The following is a 13,805-nucleotide window of genomic DNA, read 5'->3' on the forward strand; positions in this document are numbered from 1 at the left end:
TCACCCGATTTTTCAAGGATCTCAATGTTAAATAAAAAGTGTTGAAACTACCACCCATGACCAATTTTACTCCTTTGAAGGAAGGGTCTGAGCAAAGTTCCACTGGCTTGTCCTGATGGACGTTAAAGACTTTTAGAGCACAATTCAAAGAAAAGCAAGGGAGTTCCTGGCCACCATTTGTCCCTCAACCAACACCTAAATCGGATGATGTGGTCATCTTTTTCACTATTGTTCATGGGCCTGCCTTGTTGTCTGTATATGAATTAGGAGCAGTAGACCAGAAGGCCCATTGAGACTGCTCTACCATTCAATATGATCATGCCTGATCTCCGGATTCAACTGCATCTTCCCACCTGTTCCCCATAACCCTCGATCTCCTGAGAGACTAAAAATCTGGCCATCTCAGCCTGAAGTATATTCACTGATGGCATATCCACAATCCTCAGTGATTCGAAAGGTTCACAAAGCTTTAAAAAATAATGATTATTTTCCAATTAAGGGGCAATTTAGCGTGGTCAATCCACCTACCCTGCATATTTTTGGGTTGTGGGGTTGAGACCCACGCACACACGGGGAGAATGTGCAAACTCCACATGGACAGTGACCCATGGCCAGGATCGAACCCGGGTCCTCAGCGGCGTGAGGCAGCTGTGCTAACCACTGCGCCACCGTGCCGCCATGTAAAACCGAATTATTCACATTTTCTCAGGGTTTTGTACTCAAGTCTCCGGAGTAAAGGAAAAATAACAATTTGCATTTATGAAGCATCTTTAACATCATAAACTGTTCCAGGGTGCTCCATAGAAGCATTATCAAACAAAACTTGGCACTGAGTCACATAATGAGATATGAGGACAGGTGATCAAAAAGCTCGTCAACAAACGAGGTTTTAAGGAATGCGTTAAAGGAGGAAAGTAAGAGAGAGGCACAGCTGTTTAGGGAAGGAATTTCCGAGCTTAGGGCCGAGGCAGCTGAACACATTGTTTCACGTTGCTTCAGAACTCCAGGGTCCCAGGTTTGATTCCCGGTTTGGGTCACTGTCTGTGTGGAGTCTGCATTTTCTCCCTGTGTCTGCGTGGGTTTCCTTCAGGTGCTCCGGTTTCCTCCCACAAGTCCCAAAACATGTACTGTTAGGTAATTTGGACATTCAGAATTCTCCCTCTGTGTACCCGAACAGGCGCCGGAATGTGGCGACTAAGGGATTTTCACAGTAACTTCATTGCAGTGTTAATGTAAGCTTGCTTGTGACAATAAAGATTATTGAACATTGAAATAATTGAGGATATATTGGGGAAGAGCACTGATATCTCAAAGGGTATTGGACCAGAACATCTTACAAAGATAGGGTGGACAGAGTTGAAAACAAAATGAAAATGTGAACGTTGATATGTTGCCAGACTGAGAGCCAATATAAATCAGTGAGCTCAGGTGATGGGTGGCTGACCTGGTGTGAGTTAGCATACAGCAAAATAGTTTTAGATGAGTTTAAGATTATGAAGGGCACAATGTGGCAGATTAGCCAGGAATGTATTTGAATAATTCAGTCAAGAGGGAGAAAAAGCATGGATGAGGGTTTCACCAGCTGACGAGCTGAGGCAGTGAGTCTAATGTTGCAGATTCAAAGGTGGATAGAACAGTGGATTTCATGGTCAATTGCATTAAAGGCTACAGACAGGTTGATCAACATGAGGCGAGAGGGTTTGCCCCCCAGTCACAGTCACTGAGGGTGTCATTTGTGAGTTTGTGTTGTTTCTGTTCTAATATGGTCTCACTGCTGAGCACATGTTGTGTTATGTGTCCGTCTGTGATGTCTCAGTTATGAGGAGCTTGAAACTTGTTTCTTTAAACATGATCTAATTATTGTTGATGTTTATCTATTTACAACTCCCATTAATGTGATGCTTGGAGCTGCTTCGCCATGTAGGCTGCTTCCAGAGTGTTCTCTTTGAATCTAACATCATGTGACTCTCTGCATTATATCATTGGCGATGCTATTCTCCAGACCCAGGTTGACCCTTGCTCTTTACATCACAATGGCGTATGGGCACATATCACACCCTACAACAGTTTCAGTCCAGTAACTGGAGCAGAAACCTAATCAGAGCAAATCAACATGGGCGTCTGAGAAAGCAGAGTATTTTTCCAGAGGTAGACACAGGAGGAAGTGAAATTAGGAGTTGAAAAGAGGATGTGGGAGGACAGGGATAAAAGAAAGTGATCAGACTTGGCCTTACATTTAAATCTAAAAAAGAAAAGGAAGGCTTGCATTTATATTGCACTTTTCACAACCCCTAGATATCTCAAAGTGCTTTACAACCAATAAAATAATTTTTGAAATGCAGTCCCTATTGCAATGTAGGATATATCCTTTTAAAATATCTGTAATGGCCTCACATATTTACTATGAGGTACTCCGTAACCCCCTGAAAGAGTTTGATTATGTTTCTAATAGTTTCTATGCATACTTATTTTGGAAATAACTGTGGCACATTTGTATTTAGGTCACATATGGACCTGATCCGCATTTATCTTTCCTTTCATCTCCCTGACATCTCTCTTGCTTCATTCTTTATTTCCTTTCCACGGTGGGATTTTTGATCTCTGGCAGCATTTAGGTAAACATTTTTCTTTACGTATTCCAGCCTTTGACACTGGTAATGTAATTTTAGCCAAGTTACCCTTCCAATCCTGCTTCTCTTTCCGAGTCTCTCTTGCACGGCAACTTTCACGGAAGAACCAAGCAGATTGAATTCAAAGTAGGCACATAGCTGTGATTTGCTTTTGAGTCAGAAAACTGTGGATTAAAGCCCCGCTCCAGAGAGGTACGACAGTACTTTACTGAGGAGTGCTGAACTAACAGAGATGCTGGGCGGGATTCCCATCAGCGGGATCCTCCGCTTCACCGGCAGCGCACTCACACCTGCGGATTTGCCAATGGTGTAGGGTGGCCACAATGGAAACCCCATTGGTCGGCTGCCGGGACGGGGGATCCTGCTGCCGGCAGGGGTGCGCCAGATAACGGGTGTGGCGGGATGGAGAATCCTGCCCGTTAACTTTGGGTGAGACATTAATCTTTTTAAAAAAAATTTAGCAGATCCAATTCATTTTTTCCAATTAAGGGGCAATCTAGCGTGGCCAATCCACCTAGCCTGCACATCTTTGGGTTGTGGGGGTGAAACCCACGCAAACACGGTGAGAATGTGCAAATTCCACACGGACAGTGACCCAGAGCCGGGATCAAACCTGGGATCTCGGCACCGTGAGGCAGCAGTGCTAACCACTGCACCACCGTGCTGCCCCTTGAGTGAGACATTAATCTAAGGCCCTTTCTGCCCTCTCAGTTGTGTACAAGAAGTCCCATGGCACTGTTTCAAAGAAGAGCAGGGATGTTTACCCGGCATCCTAGCCACCATTCAACTTTCAACAAACAATACTAAACAAAAGATTACCTAGTCATTGTCACACTTCTGTAATCTTGCTGTGTGCAAAATGGCTGCTGCGCTCCCTTACCACAATGACTGTACTTCATTGGCTATAAAGTGCTTTGGGATGTCCTGAGTTCTGAAAGGCAATATATAAATGGAGGTTTTTCCTTTGCGTAAATGATGGAGTGTGATGAAGGTATCGCTACGTAAAGTCCTGCTTCCTTTACATCCCTGTATATCCAGCAGTTTTCCAGGACTAAACTGGCTCACTGATTATCTGATGCATGGTCCCAATTTCCCTTGACCTCTTCCCTCCTACATCCACTGAAGTCTTGAGGTTAATTTTGTCTTTGGAGGGGATAGTTAAATTAAAACGGGAGGTCAAACTGCCTCCTTTCCAATCACATCCATCATATCACAGGTGGTAAGGACACCCATCTCAAGCAGCCGGTCTCCTCCACAATCCCCTCACTCCTCCCCCCAAGCCCAGGCCATTAAATATCTATCTGAACTCAGGCTATCAACTCTGCTCGGACAGGTTCCTGAAGGTTTCATTCACCCATCCCCACATTGCCACCAATCGCCTGACACATCCATTCTCTGCTCGCACCGGATGACCAATTCCTGTGGAGAAAACTAAAAGACACTCTGGTAACGAGGTCCAATAGAGTGGGGGAGGGGTGTGGGAGTAGGTTGCCAGTGGTGGCAGGGCAGAGGAAGAGGTGTTTGCGGATGGGAATTGCTGCCTGTCCTCTGAGAGGGCAGAAACGTGAACAGAGTATGTACTGACCATTTGCAAGATTTAATAGCCTGAATTAGGGGATAAACAGATGCCCAGATATATGAACTTGGATTTCCAAAAAGGCATTTGATAAGGTGCCGCATAAAAGTTTACTGCACAACATTCGTTGCCCTTCTTTCAAGGCCTAGCCAGTGAAGCCCACATCCCATAAAAAAATGAATCAAAAGAAGAATAAAGGCTCTCTTTTAAGACGGGCATGAGGAGAATACTTTTCTCCCCGAGAGTTGTTTTTTTTAAATTAAGGGGCAATTTTAGCGTGGCCAATCCACCTAACCTGCACATTTTTGGATTGTGGGGGTGAGACCCGCGCAGACACGGGGAGAATGTGCAAACTCCACTCGGACAGTGACCCGGAGCCGTGATCGAACCCGGGTCCTCAGCGCGGTAGGCAGCAGTGCTACCATCGCGCCACCGTGCCACCCCATCCCCGAGGGTTGTTGGAGTGTGGAATTCTCTTCCGCAGAAGGTAGTGGAGGTTGGGGCCTTTAAATTTATTCAAGGCAAGGGCAGCATGTGGCGCAGTGGACAGCACTGGGACTGCAACGCCGAGGACCCGGGTTCGAACCCCGGCCCTGGGTCACTGTCCGTGTGGAATTTGCACATTCTCCCCGTGTCTGCGTGGGTTTCGCCCCACAACCCAAAGATGTGCAGATTAGATGGATTGGCCACGCTAAATTGCCCCTTAATTGGAAAAAAAATAATTGGGTACACGAAAAATTTTTTTAAAGAACAAAAAGTTTATTCAAGGCTTTTTTTTAGCCAAGAGAGAAGACAGGAAAGTGGAGAGGAGACCACAACCAGGTCATGAACTTATTGAAAGGTAGTGCAGGCTTGATGGGCCAAATGGCCTACTTCTATGTTCCTAGGACAAAGGACAATGGGCTCAATTATGGATCAATGCTCAAAAAGGAATGGTTGGTCACCTTATGCTCAGACCAATTCCCACACCAATTGGAAAGCCAACAGCAAGTGGATGACACTTCACTTGTCAGTGAAGCAGCCTTTTCATTCTCCCCTTGTCCAATATTCTTACAAATGAAGAACAAAAGTGTTCAAAGGCATTTTGAAAATGGCAGAATTTTTTTTTCTTGGTGTGATGATTTTTCTCCTGGGTTTGCTTGTAGCAATGGTTGGGAGATTTTGTTTTCGATTCCTCCAGATGATTAGGCAACCCAGCAGGATTGACGACATGGCCCCAATGGAGAAGGCTGGGTGACTGCTCGCTAACATATCCTTTGGCAAGCTGCTCCAGTGGGATCGTTGTGGCCCACACCCTGTGAGACCTCTCCCCCACCCCCCGACAGCACTTACCCTGTCCCTGGGTGTTGTTTCAGCAAGGCCTCCTCGATAGCACCGCCTCCGATTACCCGCAGGTGGGTAGTTGTTTTCTGAGATTCTCAGTCTGGAGGAAGGCCCGCTGCTGTCCACTTAACTGCCTGATAGGGTAGAAGATATGGCGGACCTTCTGCCAAAGAGTCAGCGCAGGTGGCTTTTTCAGGCAGTGAGTAAGTCACCTGCCGAGAATGTAATATTCTGCCCACTGTGCATACTATGGAAGCATAGGAGCATCTGTGTAGTAGAGGCTGAATAGCTGAGAGCCACAAATCTGAGGCTGGACAGCACTGGCAGCAAGGTGCAATTACAGTATCTGATGGTGAACAGAGTAGTCATAAAAGAAGTGCAACATCGAGAGTAAGAAATTGCGAACTTGTGAGAGTGAAAATTTGGTTTATGTTGAAGCAGTAGGCATTTCAAACTTTTGTCTGTCAATGTCTCAAAATTAAAGTTCTCTGACAATAAAGTGAAAGACTTCTTATCTGCAGCCTTAAATTCTTTAAACGGTCTGAATGCATGCCAGGTTTAAGCACATGGACGCTCTTGAGATCAAAGAGACAGCCTCTTTAAAAAAACTATAGTTAGAAAAAGAGCAGCTCCTTTGATTTAATGGACCCATGTCGAGCAATATAAATAAACACCTTAAACCTTCCTTTGAAATTGTCTGGACTTGTCAATCAAAAAGCTTGTAAAAGGCAATGGTCTGTGAAATTGAATGTAAACATTGCAGTTCAAAGCTTTTAGGCTCCTGGGCATTCAAACAGGGTAGAAAAGGTTGACGGGCATTGAAATTGACAGTGAAAAAAACCTCTGCAGAGTTTTCCACCACATTAAAAGGAATACTTTTACCTTAATCGCCCAGATCTTTGAACACGGTGTGCTGACAGACAGTTTAAAGGGTTTAGAGGCTGCCAATAGGAAGACTTTCGCTTTATTCTCACACATAATATTGACATGCTGGCAGACATTTTAAAGGGTTTAAAGACTGCAGATAGAAAGACCAGCCAAACAACCCCATTCAAGGAAACACCTGGCTTGTGCCCCTGAAGCCCAGCAGAAGCCCCCCACCCTGCCCCACTGACACCCTCCTCCCATGAAGAATCCCCCTCAGCACCCTGGAGGCGGTTGTAGGAAGGGTAATCACATCTTGGCCACCCCTTAGAGTGCAAGCTGCCAGGTCCCCGTTTTTTTAGGGCTTGCACCAATTCACGCCATTGGGACATCCGGCTGGGGGGGGGAGGGGTGGTTGGAGCATCCCATGAGATGTTCTGCCCCTAAATGGCATTCAAATTCGGGTTAATTACCACTTTGCATGTTCCTGACGGCTCTGGGCGGAAACCTCGTCGGGGCCAGCTGGGAGACTCGCAATGGATTTCCCGACTCGTGAACCACGTTTTTTACCTGATGGCTGAATCACCGGTCATCAGGGTTCCCACTACTGACTGCTGGCCCCAGAGAATCGCGGCCTAAAATAATTGGCATAAGCTTTAATAACCTTTTTGTATGCCATCATATCATCTGCATTACTGCCTGTGGTATAGAATAAGGTACTGACCTCTTCCTTGCTAGTCTTTTCTGCTCATACCAAAACTGCTCTGTACCTGCTAAATTTGAGATGCCAGTTCTGCCACTTCTGGGCCGGGATTCTCCCCTACCTGGCGGGACAGGGGGTCACGGCGGGATAGAGTGATGGGAACCAATCTGGCGTCGGGCTGCCCCAAAGGTGTAGATTTATCTGCACCTTTAGAGGCCAAGCCCTCACCTTGAGGGGCTAGCCCCACACTGGAGTGGTTGGCGCGCCGCCAGCCAGCGGGAAAGGCCTTTGGCGCCATGCCAGCTGGGACCGAAAGGACTTCGTCGGTCGGCGGAAGTTCGTGCATGTGCGGGAGCACCAGCGGCTGCTGACGTCATCCCCGCGCATGCGCAGGGGGGGTCACTTCCGCATCGGCCATCGTGGAGGCTGTGGCCGAGGCGGAAGGAAAAGAGTGCCCCCACGGCACAGGCCCACCCGCGGATCGGTAGGCCTCGATCGCGGGCCAGGCCACTGTGGGGGCACCCCCCCGGGACCAGATCGCCCGCACCCCCCCTCTCAGGACCTTGGAGCCCGCCCGCGCCTCCAGTCCCGCCAATAAGATAGGTGGTTTGATTCACGCCGGTGGGACTGGCATGACAGCAGCGGGACTTCGGCCCATCGCGAGCCGGAGAATCACCGGGGGCGGGGGGGCCTGCCAACCAGCACAGCGCGATTCCTGCCCCTGCCGAATTTTCAGTGCTGGAAAATTTGGCGGCTGGCAGGGGCGGGATTCACGCCGCCCCCCAGCGATTCTCCGACCTGGAGGGGGGTCGGAGAATCCCACCCCTGGGCTTTCTCCTGGCCTTCCACGTGGTCAAAACACTCTAGTAAAGGCAGGCCTAGGATTTCCTATGTGACTTCCCTTCATAATGTTCCCGTGCTATCCTTGTCCTGCAGTCATTCCACTGTCACCCTCGATTATCATCATTGTGAATCTTAGATTAGGTTGTTCATAATCCGAATTTACAGAAATTGCTGGAAGCAAGGCAGTTGATCAACTTTACTTTTTATTGAGCATTTCACTGTGCACAGTACATGTTAGCATGAGGCTCCATATAGAACTATCTCTCCATGCCCTGTTATCATGTGATTGTGTATCACTGATCATGTAGACTGTATATTTACAGATTTAACATCAACCCTTTATACCATTATCCAACTGGTTATTAATGGGCCAGGTTACCATGTGATACATAGTGATAAAATTGACTTGAGTTAGAACTGATGAATGCCTGCACTGGCTCAGTGGGTAGCGTACTCACCTCAGTTTGTAATTCATCGGTACAAGTCTCCACTCCAGAGGGCGGTCACTCCCATTGCTTTACTGAAAGTCTCAGAGTGTGCAGAGGTGCTGGTGTCTTTTAAACCGAGGCGCCGCCAGCACCCTCAGGTGGCTGTTACAGTTGTTCCCACAGAGCAGAAGGGGAGAGTGTCGTTATCATCTGATCAGTCGGCGTGGATCGATTTCCCAGCACAAAGTTCAAACAAAGAATGCGAGCAGCTGATAGATCCCTGTGTGTGTCTGTGTTGAGGAGCAGGGGGGTGGGTGAATTTAACCCTCCCTCTTTTGTCAAGTTGTCTTTATTGTGGCTGCAGACTTCTCGGTGTACTGTGGATAATGGGATTCTGAAGATGAAGCAGGAACGATCATTCTAATAAACTGTGGCATAACTCTCTGGCCTGTTTGATTTGGCCTTGCCACCGAAGCGGAGTACTGAACATTGCTGCTAACGGCTAGTGTGAATGAGAGTTCTCCTGGTGTCAAAGAAAAATCATCTGGCCATTAACTCATTGCTGTTTGTGAAAACCTAATGGGCAAGACATGCTTGCCAGCTTTCACACATTGCTATCGTGGCCATCCTTCCTAATGACTGCATTCACTCTAAAACACTTTGAACCATACGAGTTTGTTCACCTCTTTTAATGATGGAATCAGGATCCCAAGTGTAAACTGAACCAATATCTGTCTTTTCTTCCCCTTGTGAGTGTGGTTGTTAACAATTGTGAACTGGTGATCACATTAACTTTGAGACAGCCCGTGACAGTTTGAACATCCCTCCCGGGACGGCGAGGGTGTGATTTAGTTCCACCTTCATGGTTCAACCACCTGCTAATGCTAGTTACTTGCTGAATTCAATCCAGGGAGTTGGAGGCGGGAAAAAGGAAAGGCCAGTGTTATGGTTCCCGACAGGCCCGGAGACATTTCAGTCCACGTCCCATCAATTGATCCACAACCGCAGAGACTTTCAAAGTCTTGCCACAGGCCGGTCTGGTTTTGCGTTCGATTTAGAGATGATTTGAAACACAGTTCAGCTATAAAGTCAGGGATGCAACAATTTAGCATACCCCCTCCCCTTTTGCTAGCTCGTGCCTTTGATCTCGGTTGCCCTTTATCTTGAAATACCTATAAAACCTTCCCTAATCCCAGTGTAGACATGTTAGCCTCCTCCCCCTGCGCCTGATTGGCGAGGCTCACTCACACACTCCTCCAGCTCGTTGCAGCTGATCAGAGCTTGGGTTACATTAAGGAAGGAAGCAGCCAGATATGTCCCCCTCTTGCTAACTTATTCTCACAGAGCGGAAGGGGAGAGTGCGGTTATCATTTGGTCAGTTAGCATGGAGCGATTTCCCAGCACAAAGTTTAAACAAAGAATGTGAGGAGCTGATAGATCCCTGTGTGTGTCTGTGTGGAGGAGGAGGGGGGAAGTGAATGGATTTAACCCTCCCCCTTGTGCCAAATTGTCTTTATTGTGGCTGCAGACTTCTCGGTGTACTGTGGATAATGGGATTCTGAAGATGAAGCAGGTAACGATCATTCTAATAAACTGTGGCATAACTCTCTGGCCTGTTTGAGAGCTTTGCCATTTGATTTTGCCTTGCCACTTTGGCGGAGTACTGAATGAACGTTGCTGCTAACTGCAGAGAGTGAATGGGATCACTGGCCTCAGCCTCTGTCAGTTAATTAGTGGGCAGCCAGTAGGAAGTCTGGCAAGTTTTGTGTGTGTGTGTGCTGTTTGGGCCCTTTGATCACTTGTGGCAAATGGACGTGCGGTGTCTCCATGGCAACCCATGCTTGTAGGTTGGTGGGAACAGAAAAGATCCTTCAGCATGGACAAAGAGCAGTTTGTTGGCATACTTGATTTTTAAACAGCGGCGCAGAGCTGTGCCGTAGGTGAATCACTTTACAGGGCTTTAAGTGGAGGTGTGAGTTTTGCAAGGTCCAACTTTGTTGGTACTTTAATTTCAGTCGCTGGGGTAGCGGATGGTCTGTAGCATTGACTTCTCATTTCAAATGTATAAATCCGAAATCTCTTATCCAGCCACAGCCAGACAGTGAAGAGTTAACCACAGTCCAACTCTGCCATGTCTTTGTATCCTTGTTTAAGAAGACAGCCAGTGCCTGCAATCCAACCTTGTCGTACTGATTAAGATTACTTAAATTACTTGAGACCACGTTGGCTACATTCTGTGACAATTTAATGACACTTACTCTGATGCCATTGATTCATCGCTAGACAATCTCCTTTAGACTAGATCTAACATGTGTGATTTGCAATCATTAGATTTAGCATACCTCGCCCGCCTCGGAAAGATAATTATCATCTATTTTAGTGTCTACAGTCACAGATGGGTGTTTAATCCAGTCCACTGTGGTTTACATTAGCCGGCATGAAATGAAAATAACTTTGGTGAATTAATGTGTTTGGATTCGACTTTTTAAATTAAGGGGAGCTAGATACATTGAAACCCCAGCCACTTTCTTCCACTGTTTTCAAACTAGTCTTATTCCAATTTGGGCCGTTTTGTTTAATTTCTGGGTGACTGTGCAAAGTCTTTGCAAAGGTTTCAGCCCCTGGCACTCCCGGCACTCTTGTGTGTGATTCTCTTGGTGACCTGCAGAGGTCAGGCAGTGGATAGAACGCAGCATTGCGTGAGCTATCTCCCCTTCTATCCGCATCTACACCCCCCCCCCCCCCCCCACACACACACACACACACACATGTAAACTGTTTGGAACTTGTATCTTGTTTGAGTTAATGATGAAAGGGCAAGGAGGGGGAAAGGAATATATCAGAAGAATTTACAGAGTTTCCAATGACTTGCGATTGAGAGAGGCAGATGCAGTCCACAAAGTTCACTTTAAATAAAATGAGAATATACTCTGATAGACATCCTCACCAACAGAAAGTCTTCTTTGCTGCCCTTTCTTGCTGAGAGGGTGAGGTGTATTTCTGAATCGATTCTTTGTTCAACTAATAGCCCTCACTGAATCCCAAAACTACATTGCTGAGGCTAAAGTCAGCTGTATGGCTCAACTGAATGCACTGTCACATCAAAGTCAGCACGCTGCAGGCTCCAGGCCGACCACAGAAGTTTGAACACATAATCCAGGCTGGCACTGAGGGACTGCTGCACTGTCCGAGATGTCATTCTTCAGTTGACACAATAACCCAAGATTGCTTCTGCCCTCTCGGGTGGATGTAAATATCCCACATCACAATTTAAAGAGCAGGGGTTTCTCCAAGTATCCTATTAGGGCAGCAAGGTAGCACAGTTGCTTCACAGCTCCAGGGTCCCAGGTTCAATTCCCGGCTTAAGTCGCTGTCTGGGTGGAGTCTGCACATTCTCCCCGTGTCTGCGTGGGTTTCCTCCAGGTGCTCTGGTTTCCGCCCACAGTCCAAAGATGTGCAGGTTAGGTGGATTGGCCATGATAAATTGCCCTTGGTGTCCAAAAAAGGTGAGGTGGGGTGGGGTTACGGAGTTAGGGTTATAGAGTTAGGGTGGAGGCGTGGGCTTAAGCTCTTTCCAGGTGCCTGTGCAGACTCGATGGGCCGAATGGCCTCTTTCTGCACTGTAAATTCTATGATTCTATCCAATATTTATCCCTCAGCCTTAATTGCAGGGGCAGCATGGTGGCACAGTGGTTAGCAATGCTGCCTCACGGCGCTGAGGACTCTAGTTTGATCCCGGCTCTGGGTCTCTATCCGTGTGGAGTTTGCACATTCTCCCCGTGTTTGCGTGGGTTTTGCCCCCACAACCCAAAGATATGCAGGGTAGGTGGATTGACTACGTTAAATTGCACCTTAATTAGAGGAAATGAATTGGGTACTCTAAATTTATTTTTAAAAACTTAATTGCTGAGCACATTTGTTTTGCAAAAACATACTTTATTTGTAAATATCTGAAAGAACATTACAAACATTTCAAAGAGGCCATCGCACAAAGTGCAATAATATTCAGGTTCTCTACAGACATCATGTTACACTTTTGAGGCGCTTCAATATAGTTTACAGACATTTCAAAATGGTCGTTACACAAGATGCTTTAAATTGTCTACATAGATCAAGTTGCAATCTGAGATGCTTCGATACAATTGTGATCTATGTAATATTCACTGTGTACATTCAATGTGAGTCATACAGCCTGAGGGAGTTCAATACAATTCACCTCCCCTAAGATTACTGTGGCTGAAAGGTCTTAGACAGGAACCTTCCCCCATTGAGCCTCTGTGGTGGCTGCCCCAAGCTTTAGTGCATCCTTCAGCACAAATCTACTCCTTATCGAATTGCTGATTGTGGGCACTTGGTACAAATTGGCGGCCTCTTTTTCCTATACTACAACCGAGATTACATTTTGAGAAATACTTTGATATTTGCAAAGCGCTTTGGAATGTGCCGAGGCTGTGAAAGGTGTAAATGTGATAAATGTAAGTTCTTTATATATTCACTTAGCTATTCTCATCAATACACAGTCTCTCAGAGGGAGAGGTATCAATGCAAAAATAAGTCTCCACTGAACCTGTGTGGGAATCATAATAAACCTGGTGTATTCCAATAACCAGTGCTTTTAGCTGGGGTCGGGGGAGCGAAGGGCAGGCACAATGTTTACTGAAATGCACAGGACAAGTAAAAGTGATTAATTTCTAACCCTGACAAGCCCAGCAAGGAACTGGCTCGGGCTGCAGGTTACTTTGATATGGTACTCAATTTCATTCTGTGCCACCAACCCCACAGTTTTTCTGGGTATTCTTGCCCACTTTACTAACTGCCCACACTGCTTCCATTTCTACGCACACAGCCAGATACTCTCCTTGTTTGTGCGTTCCTCTATTGCCAATAATAGGTTTTGTCTCCAATGAAATGCTCTTTCAGTCCGAACCCCTTGCTAAAGAAAAATCATTTACTTGCGGAGCGATGAACAGCTTACAAAAACTTTGCCCTCGGGTTTTTTTATTTTCACGTTTGGAGTGTGGATTTCTTGCATGGTTTCATTCATAAGCACACAGTGGGAAAGGAATCAAATCTGACACATTCTCAATGCTCCAGCCTGTTCACGGCTTTGACACAAGTCAGCAACTGTCCTGGCTTTCCCTCCTTTTGAGTGGAGGCTATGGGGTATTCAGTGCAGGCTTAGCAGGACAATGGCGACAAACGGAGATGGCCAACTACAGACATTGTAAAGAAATAAGCACACAGCCTGTGCAGGCTTTAATCCATCTTTTGGATGAGATGTTGAACCAAAGCACCTCCTGCTCCCTCAGGCGGGTGTAAAATATCCCTTGGCACTATTTTAAGGAAGAACAAGGGAGATATTCTCAGTGTCCAGGCCAATGTTTTTTCCTCAATCAAAAGCACTAACAACTAATTATCTGGTCATTATTACATTTCTG

The 13,805-nt window shown here is 46.5% G+C and overlaps 1 protein-coding gene and 1 long non-coding RNA gene across 6 annotated transcripts in view; one reads left to right on the forward strand and one right to left on the reverse strand.

The window, feature by feature from the left end:
- The window catches only part of LOC140428114 (uncharacterized), a 112,708-nt gene extending 103,071 nt beyond the window's left edge, over positions 1–9,637 (reverse strand). The window contains exon 1 of the long non-coding RNA XR_011948711.1: positions 8,398–9,637. This is a non-coding gene — a long non-coding RNA (uncharacterized lncRNA). The remainder of the gene's footprint in view (positions 1–8,397) is intronic.
- LOC140428112 (E3 ubiquitin-protein ligase Midline-1) overlaps positions 1–13,805 on the forward strand; it is a 572,352-nt gene that overhangs the window by 279,262 nt on the left and 279,285 nt on the right. For 3 of the 5 annotated variants that reach the window (XM_072514185.1, XM_072514190.1, XM_072514186.1), the window contains exon 1: positions 9,636–9,940. The exons of the other annotated variants lie outside the window; for them this stretch is intronic. The gene's annotated coding sequence lies outside the window, so the exon portion shown is untranslated. Of the gene's footprint in view, positions 1–9,635; positions 9,941–13,805 lie in introns of those variants that run through there. 5 annotated transcript variants of the gene reach the window in all.

The sequence above is a fragment of the Scyliorhinus torazame genome, chromosome 8 (genome assembly GCF_047496885.1).
Source record: "Scyliorhinus torazame isolate Kashiwa2021f chromosome 8, sScyTor2.1, whole genome shotgun sequence".
Taxonomy (NCBI): Eukaryota; Metazoa; Chordata; class Chondrichthyes; order Carcharhiniformes; family Scyliorhinidae; genus Scyliorhinus; species Scyliorhinus torazame.